Genomic DNA, 9448 nt, shown 5'->3' on the forward strand with positions numbered 1-9448 from the left:
TGGCAAACTACTTAATCTCAATGCCGATCATTCCTTTGGCAGAAAGTAGACCGCGCATTATATAACGTGGACGTAAATAAACATCTAAAAAGAAGCATCTCAACGGCAGCACGGTTTTAGCAGAATGTATGGAGTGAATGAAGCACACGTGTATATTTGTATGTATTTAAGTAGGATTGAGTGGACGTCGTCTAGGAGGATACCATGTACGAGCTCTAGAATTTGTACGTATATTTGCTTCCCGATTCAGAGAACGCTGCTGCCGGCGATCCTTAATCGTCGTACGAGCTCTACTGTAGCGCAAGTCACGGGATCGATATGCATGGAATAGCGCAAGTCATCATGTACGTCGGTGATCATCTCCTGGTCTCCTGTACGTCTGGCCACAGCTGCAAGCCCATGCACCAGGGCGTTGCATGATCTTCCTACACAATTAATGATGTGGGATTGAAACGTATTCAGAGCTTCCTTGATGTCAATGAACAGCGCATAGTAAGGGAAACGAGAGCAGTCCCCCATATTCAGAGCACTTGGCTGTCTAGTTTCAAAATCAGAGGACCTCTATAAACTCTCAAGAGTCTGTTAAGACCAAGCAGAGCAGCTTTTGCCTCTGCTTCCTCGACCCTGCGGCAGGGCGACATCCTTTGGCTGACAGAGATGAGAACATTTCCTTTACTGTCTCCGCCGACAGCTCCTGCAGCGGACTCGCCTGAATCTGCCATAAATGAGGCGTCAGTATTCAACTTGACCGATCCCATGGGGGGTCCAGACCACTGAATTTTTGGTTGTGCCTGGCTCGCACCCTGCCCACTGTTAGCTCCCAAGCTCTCATGTTTATCTATATCCCTCATTGTTGTCGCGCCTCGGAACTCCTCTGAGTACCTAGTCCAGAACTGTACCGAGCCAACGATTGATTCCTTTCCTGAGCTTCGGATGCAATTTTCCCGCAAGTGCCAACATCTCCACAGAAGGAATAGGATGTTAGCGCGAGTTTCTTCGGATTCATGGTCAAGGAGCAAGGAAGATCAAGCGGCCTGGAGTCGTCTTCAACGCCGAGGCATGCGCCAGGGCCACGGTGATGTTGCTCATGTGGGTCAACCAGTAGTTCGAGCACCTGGACCGCGGCCTTGACAAGGACCTCAAGCCGTCACCGGAGAGTGTAGACAAGGGGTCGGAGTATCGGTTTAGGCAGTGGAGTACTGGCACGAGGAGAAGCCAGCAAGCTAAGCCTAATTAATTTACACTAGTACACAAACGAATTAGCTGGTGATGGTGATTGATCGATCATATATGCATGTGAGCATGAAGTACAAATACATAAATTATACAAATGTGTTGCATCGTAATAATGAAAGATTATATATTAGTCATAGGTATATCTTCATTTGAGCATAACAAGTAGCTAGGACTATCACTCATTTCCGTCTAAATTAAGGATCGATGGATCATTGCTCATTTGCAAATGTTGATTCATCTCTCCAGTTTTTTCAATCACTCACATAGATTGAACGCCACTCTGACCTTGCAATTCCGATCCGTGGACCTCCACCTAGTGAAACTAGACTAAGAGTACCACTCATCATGTCATACACACAGTAGCTAGGAATACCACCATTAACGTGGTCACGACAGTCCGTGCATCCGCACAGGTCAGCACCGGCGACATCCCTCTTCATGTGCCAGTCAACACCCAAGATATACACAAGGTTCCCTTGTGGGAATCTTGGGTGGCAGTGCTCCAATGGCCCGAACGCCCTGCAACAACTTCTGCTGACAAAAATAACCTGGCCTCCAAGGTCCTTCACCTCCGACCACTGGCTCTTGGCCAAGTCGGCCTCAAACACGTGCAAATTCATCGCCCACCGATGATCATATACCACGACAGCCGTGGCCTTTTGGCGAGTGTTGATCCGCCGTACCTTCATCTTTCTTGGAGGGATGCTCCATCGTACCATCAGTAGCTTTTTCTTGTCAGCTGACACGACTAGGTGGCGGACGATTTTGTTCACTGGTTGATTATTGCGCTCCATGGTTTGGTTCGTCACATGCTCCCTGTCATGACCCAAGAGGTCATGGGAGAAGAGCTCCCCCAAGCGCGTGAAGGTGAAGATCCTTCCACGGTAAAACAAGGTTGGTGCGGCCCACTCATGTCAGCTGGTGAGGAAGGAGCAATTTTGCAGATTCCTCGGTTGAGAAGCGCCACGGATGAAGAACAGATGATGATCTTACACGGCTCCCCGTAGGGCCACGAGATCTGGATGGGGGCAGCTGATGGGTGGAAAGGGTTGCGGAGGAATATGCATCCTCGGCCGTTCCCATCCTCATCATTATTAGACTATGTATAACTTCTGTACCTATGTACGTATTGTAACACAACCATTATATATAATGAGATAAGCCACCCCTAGAGGGTTGTGCTGGTTCCCAAAATTTATTGTCTTACATGGTATCACGCTAGGTTACGATCGCTTCCGCTTCTAAACCCTAATTCCCGCACCGCCGCCGCAGCCACCGCCGCCTTCACCGCCGCCGCCGCGCCACCGATCGCGCCGCCGCCATGTCGAGCGCCGCCACCACCGGTTCCACTGCTGCGGGCTTCCTCCCGGCCTCTCTTGCGGCTCTGCTCAACCTCCCGCTCGATGCCGTCTCCGTTCCGGCTCCGATCGGGACAAGGAGCATCGGCTCCGTCTTCTCCACGCCGCCGGCGCCCTCGCTCGGGCGTGACCTCGTGGTCCACACCGCGGCGCCGCCGTCCGCTGCGGATTCCGCAGGCGTCGTCCCGCCGCTCCTGCCGCGAGCGGATCACACCGCCCCGCTGGCGGGGTTGGCGGCGTCCGCCCGGCCGCGGGCCTTGCGGCGTCCGCACCGGCCGCGAGCTTTGCGGCGCCCGCCCTGGCTGCGGTCCCGCCTCCTCCCGCATCGGCTTCGGTGCCTTCAGCTGCCTCCATGGTGTTTGCACCCCAGGCAGCCTCCTCGATGGGATCGTCTTCGCCGCCGCCGTTTCACTTCGGTCATCTCATCACCATCAAGCTCTCCGCAGACAACTACATCTTCTGGCGTGCGCAGGTTCTCCCGCTCTTGGGGAGTCACTACCTGCTAGGCTACGTCGACGGATCGCTTCCCTGCCCACCCGCGCTGGTAGACAGCGTGCACGGTCCGATCTACAATCCGGCCCATCGCGTCTGGACGGGGCAGGACCAGGCGAACCTCTCCTCCATCCAGGGGTCGCTCTCGCCGGCAGTTGCCGGCCTTGTTGTCTTCGCGAAGACGTCTCATGAGGCCTGGATCATCCTTGAGCGCACCTTTGCAGCGCAGTCCCAGGCTCGTGTCTCTGCACTCCGTCGTCAGCTTGGAGAGTGTCAGAAGCTTGACTCCACGGCCACAGAGTTCTACAACAAGGTCAAGGGCCTTGCCGACACATTGGCCTCCATTGGACAGCCCCTCACCGACTCCGAGTTCAACTCGTTTATTGTCAATGGTCTTGATGAGGAGTATGATGCCTTAGTCGAGATCATCAACGAGCGGGGTAACTCGACACCCATGTTGGCACACGAGGTTTTCTCTCGGCTTCTTCTCACTGAGCAACGGGTCGAGACTCGCCGCACCAGGGGCACTAGCTCTCTCTCGGCCAACGTCGCCACCAAGGGTGGCCGCTCTTCTTCATCACCCCGGTCTCCCTTGGGGCTGCCACCGTCGCCCGCCTCGGTCCCCCCACCTACTGCGACCTTACTGGGGGCTGGCGGTCCACGTGTGTGTCAGCTTTGTGGCCGCGATGGGCACTGGGCCTCCAAGTGTCATAAGCGCTTCCAGCGAAGCTTCCTTGGTCTTGGCAATGACGGCAAAGATACACGCAACAATGCCCGTCAGGTCGCCATGGCTGATCGTCCCGCGCCGCAGAAGCACCAGGGACACACTCAGTCCTACTCCATCGATCCACACTGGTACATGGACTCTGGGGCGACAGAGCATCTGACCAGCGAGATGGGGAAGCTTCACACTCGTGAACCCTATCATGGCTCCGACAAGATCCACCCTGCCAATGGAGCAGGTATGCACATCTCTCATATTGGTCAAGCATCTCTTCTCACTAGACATGCCAATAGGAGTCTTCAGCTTCGCAATGTTCTTCGCGTTCCATCTATGACCCGCAATCTTCTTTCAGTTCCTAAACTGACACGTGATAATAATGTGCTTTATGAATTTCACCCTTTTGATCTTTTTATTAAGGATCGGGGCACGAGGGACATTCTTCTTAGTGGGCGGTTGTGCCAGGGTCTCTACCGTCTGGAGCATCCTGGCGTCGCTCGCGTTTTCAGTGGAGTTCGGGTCTCTCCGTCACAGTGGCATGCTCGTCTTGGTCACCCGGCCACACCTATTGTCCGTCATATTTTGCGTCGTCATGAGCTTCCTAGTTTGTCTAGTAATAAAGATGTAGCAGTGTGTGATGCTTGTCAGCAGGGGAAGAGTCATCAACTTCCTTTTTCGGAGTCCAGTCGTGAGGTGAAACATCCGTTAGAACTTGTGTTTTCAGATGTATGGGGTCCTGCTCAGACTTCTGTCAGTGGTCATAATTACTATATCAGTTTCGTTGATGCTTATAGTCGCTTTACCTAGCTTTACCTTATTAAACGCAAATCTGATGTGTTTGATATTTTTGTTCAGTTTCAAAAACATGTTGAACGTCTTCTCAAGCACAAAATTGTTCATGTCCAGTCGGACTGGGGGGGCGAGTATCGCAACCTCAACTCCTTCTTTCAGTCGCTTGGGATAGCTCATCGTTTAGCATGTCCACATACACATCAGCAGAATGGTTCAGTCGAACGTAAGCATCGTCATATTGTTGAAGCTGGTCTTACTCTTTTGGCCCATGCATCTGTTCCGTTTCGGTTTTGGAGTGGTGCTTTCACCACTGCATGCTTTCTCATCAATCGTACTCCTACTCGTGTTTTAAACATGAAGACTCCCATTGAGGTTCTCCTTAATGAACAACCTGATTATACCTTTCTCAAGGTATTTGGGTGTGCTTGCTGGCCGCATCTTCGTCCATATAACAAGCGCAAGCTTGAGTTTCGTTCTAAGAAGTGTGTTTTCCTTGGCTATAGCTCTCTTCATAAAGGTTACAAATGTCTTCATGTTCCCACTAATCGTGTCTATATATCTCGGGACGTCGTGTTTGATGAGCATGTTTTTCCCTTTGCCAACCTTCCTGTGTCCACTGTCGAACCACCATCCCTGCATTCATCCTCTGTTGCTTCTGACCAATTTGATGATGTTGCATACTCTCCTTTGCTGTTACCTAACCATGGTGCAGGAACCGGACGTGGAGCTCGTTTGGAGCTGTTGGAGGATTCACCATCATCATCGTCGTCTTCTGGTGGGCATGTCGATCGCCCTCTGTTGCATGGCATCGATTCGCGTGCCCATGCATGGTCACCCGGTGAGCCTGTCGCGCCGAGCATCTCCACTGCTCGGTCTACTACGCCAGTGATCGCCGAGTCTCCAGCGGCTCGGCCTTTTTTGCCAGCGGCCGCCGAGTCGCCCGTGGCTCGGTCCGTCACGCCGTCTTCGCCCGCGGCTCGGGTCCTCAGGTCGCCTTTATCAGCGGATCGGCCCGCGACACCGGCCGCGCCACGGCCCACTATGCCGAGCTCGCCATCGGCCCGGTCTGGGATGCCGGAGTCGCCAGCTGCTTCGTCTGCTCTGCCGGTTTTGCCGGTGGGCCGGCCTTCTTCGCCGACTGAGTCCGAGGCTACCGTGCCTAGCTCCTCGTCACCGGCTGACTCGTCAACGTCGCCGTCCTCCAGCCCGTTGCAGGCTGCTCCGTCGACCTCGGTGGTTCCTGTGTCTCGACCACATACACGCAGTCGCACTGGCATTTTCAAACCTAAGGAACGTACGGATGGTACGGTTGCTTTGTTGGCTGCTTGTTTGGCTGCTGCTGTTGCGGATCCATCTTCTGAGCCTCGCTCATATCAGGCTGCCCTGCGCATTCCACATTGGCGAGAGGCTATGGAGCAGGAGTTTCATGCTCTTCTTCGTAACAAGACATGGACTCTCGTTCCTCCACCACCACGGGTAAATGTTATTGACTCAAAATGGGTATTCAAAGTGAAGAAGCATTCGGATGGATCTATTGAGCGTTACAAAGCGCGACTTGTTGCTCGCGGTTTTCGGCAGCGTCATGGTCTTGACTATGAGGACACCTTCAGTCCTGTCGTCAAGCCTACCACTATTCGGCTTCTTCTCTCCATTGCTGTTTCTCGTGGTTGGTCCCTTCGTCAACTTGATGTGCAGAATGCTTTTCTACATGGATTTTTGGAGGAAGAGGTTTATATGAAACAGCCGCCTGGTTTCTCTGATCCTGATCGTCCTGACTATATCTGTCGTCTTTCCAAAGCACTATATGGTTTGAAGCAAGCTCCTCGTGCCTGGCATGCCCGCCTTGCCTCTGCCCTTCGTGCTCATGGGTTTGTGCCGTCCACTGCTGACACTTCATTATTTCTTCTACAGAAGCCAGAAGTCACTATGTATCTTTTGGTGTATGTCGATGATATTATCCTTGTCAGCTCTTCGCAGTATGCTGCTGATGCTCTTGTCTGCTCTCTTGGTGCTGATTTTGCGGTCAAAGATCTTGGGAAGCTTCACTACTTTCTTGGAGTTGAGGTCACTTCTCGTGCTACTGGTCTTGTCCTTACGCAGAAGAAGTACTCCTTGGAGTTGTTACAAAAAGCCGGCATGCTGAAGTGCAAACCGACCACCACACCCATGTCGTCTACCGACAAGATAACAGCTGTTGATGGTGAGCTTTTGTCTCCTGCGGATGCCACAGAGTACAGAAGCATTGTTGGTGGACTTCAGTACTTGACGATCACGAGACCAGATATCTCTTATGCTGTTAACAGGGTTTGTCAGTATCTTCAGGCTCCCAGAGATACTCATTGGGCTGCTGTTAAACGCATTCTTCGTTATGTTCAGTTCACCCTGACTTTTGGTATGCATATTCGGCCGACTTCCTCTCGGGTCCTTTCGGCCTTCTCTGATGCAGATTGGGCTGGTAGCCCAGATGACAGGCGATCCACGGGGGGTTATGCAGTATTCTTTGGCTCTAATTTGATCGCCTGGAGTGCTCGGAAACAGGCTACTGTGTCACGTAGCAGTACTGAAGCTGAGTACAAGGCTGTGGCTAATGCTACTGCAGAGATTATTTGGGTGCAGTCTTTGCTTCAGGAGTTGGGTTTGTCTCAACCACAGCCTCCTATTCTTTGGTGTGATAACATCGGTGCTACATACCTTTCTGCAAATCCAGTATTTCATGCCCGAACGAAACACATTGAAGTTGACTATCACTTTGTACGGGAACGTGTATCACAGAAGCAACTTCAGATCAAGTTTATCTCGTCTATGGATCAACTTGCAGATATCTTCACTAAGCCTTTACCACTGCCACAGTTTGAGGCTTGTAGGCGCAATCTTACCCTTCTCAGTTCTTTAGAAAGTGGCTAAGATTGAGGGAGGATGTTAGACTATGTATAACTTCTGTACCTATGTACGTATTGTAACACAACCATTATATATAATGAGATAAGCCACCCCTAGAGGGTTGTGCTGGTTCCCAAAACTTATTGTCTTACAATCATCCACCCCAACATCAGGGTCGTGGTAGAAGACGATCCAACAACCGGAAGAGCCATGGCAGGGGCTGAAGCGATGCACCGTGCCGTCAGCGATGCTCTGGTAAACCCCAGGGCCGAGGTTGAGCCACGGCGTGGTGCCCCGCTGTTGCTGCGTGGCGTGGCGCCAGTCACGGCACACGTCCCCGAAGCTTAGCTGGTCAGCGTCTGATGTGAGACGGCAGAGAATGAGGCCGGCCAGGTCCGGCGGGATGTCTGCCCACTTTGGGGAAGACGTGGCGTGGGAGAGACCCATGGTCGATGAGATGTGATCGGCTGGTAGATAATAACCTAGGACAAGTCAGGGAAACAGATTGATATTCTACCCTAGTTTTTAATAAGTAAGTAGAATATATATACAACACGTACGTTTGATGATTGCAGCGTACGACGTTGTTGGTTTAGCTACAACTCTACGTACACATTGCCATCAACTGATCCAATCCGTTATATATACCGATCGCTCGATCTCGTTGCTTAACAAACCCTAGCGCGAGGCAGCCGGACGGACGGACGGAGGGATATGGGGATCGTGGATGCGTTGATTACATCGGCCGGAGCAATAGGCAAAGAACTAGGCCAAGCAACAACGGCAAACACGGAATTCATCAGCGACAAGAACTGCGTCGAGCACCACGTGGCCAACGGCGGGTGCATCGACGAGTTCATCACGGCGGTGGACGAGTGCCACCCCAGGCAGATCAAGACTCGGGAGGACCCTGACGAGCGCGTCCTCGATGCCGATGCGTGTGTCAAGGCGACGGCGGCGCTGCGTGAGTGCTTCGAGGGCAACCGCATGTGGTTCGCGCAGCAGTACATACGCCGCTTGGACGAGGGCCTCGATGAGGACCGGAAGCCATCGCCGGAGAAGGTGGAGGAGGAAGAGCTGACAAGGTTCAGGTGGTGGACTGGCATGAGGAGAAGCTAGGTCGATTATATACCTATGCATGGATTATTGTTTTTAACCCCGCTATGCATGTATTGTGATCAGTGCTGATTGGCGATCAGCACATCAACTCATTCTTGTACTTTTCCTTTTTTTTAACAGCCCATTATACATGTCTGCATGCCCTTTATATAATCTTGATGTTACAGATCAGATTGGTTAGCGGTGATGGTGGAGTTTGTATATATACTTGATATAATCGACTCTTTGTTTTGGCTTCATTTTTTTCTAAAATTCTAGAGGTTCTCTATCTGCACAATAAACACTTTGTTCGAGCAAGATCGATCCATCCATTCACGGCTGCACGTCCTCGGTTACGTAGCCTTTTTTTCTTTTTGGTTGTATATCGCGCGTAGGAATCGATCGATGAGCTCTATGGTATGGAGATTGCAACGTACGTACAGTACCATGGATGCAGGGGTGCGATCCAAGTTGTTGATAGTATATATGCCTGGCCGAGGCTCCATCGATCAAAAAACGGGCTCCATCGATCCAACCGGGTACACTAGGATACTTGTAGTAGCTAATTAATTATAAAGCTCTCATCCTCAAAAAAAAATTATAAAGCTCTGCATGCGCATTTTAATTAGCAGACTAACCCTAGATTAATTATACTACTTCATACATCAGTTAACGCCGCCGGCCATGGGAGCGTCGTGTCCTTCATAAACTACACCAGCGACGTGAACTTGGTGAACCACCACATGGAAAATGGCGGGTGCATCGACGAATTCATGACGGCGATAAGCGAGTGCCACCCCGACGTGATCATGTCGCGGGCCGACCCAGCCAAGCGCGCTGTCGATGCAGAGGAGTGCGCCAGGGCGACGGC

At 51.9% G+C, this 9448-nt stretch overlaps 1 pseudogene; it reads right to left on the minus strand.

Annotated features, from left to right (window-relative positions):
• Positions 1 to 1487: 1487 nt before the first annotated feature.
• Positions 1488 to 7926, minus strand: LOC123158781 (uncharacterized; annotated as a pseudogene).
• Between the last annotated feature and the right edge of the window lie 1522 nt (positions 7927 to 9448).

This window comes from Triticum aestivum, chromosome 7B (genome assembly GCF_018294505.1).
Source record: "Triticum aestivum cultivar Chinese Spring chromosome 7B, IWGSC CS RefSeq v2.1, whole genome shotgun sequence".
In the NCBI taxonomy this organism is placed as follows: Eukaryota; Viridiplantae; Streptophyta; class Magnoliopsida; order Poales; family Poaceae; genus Triticum; species Triticum aestivum.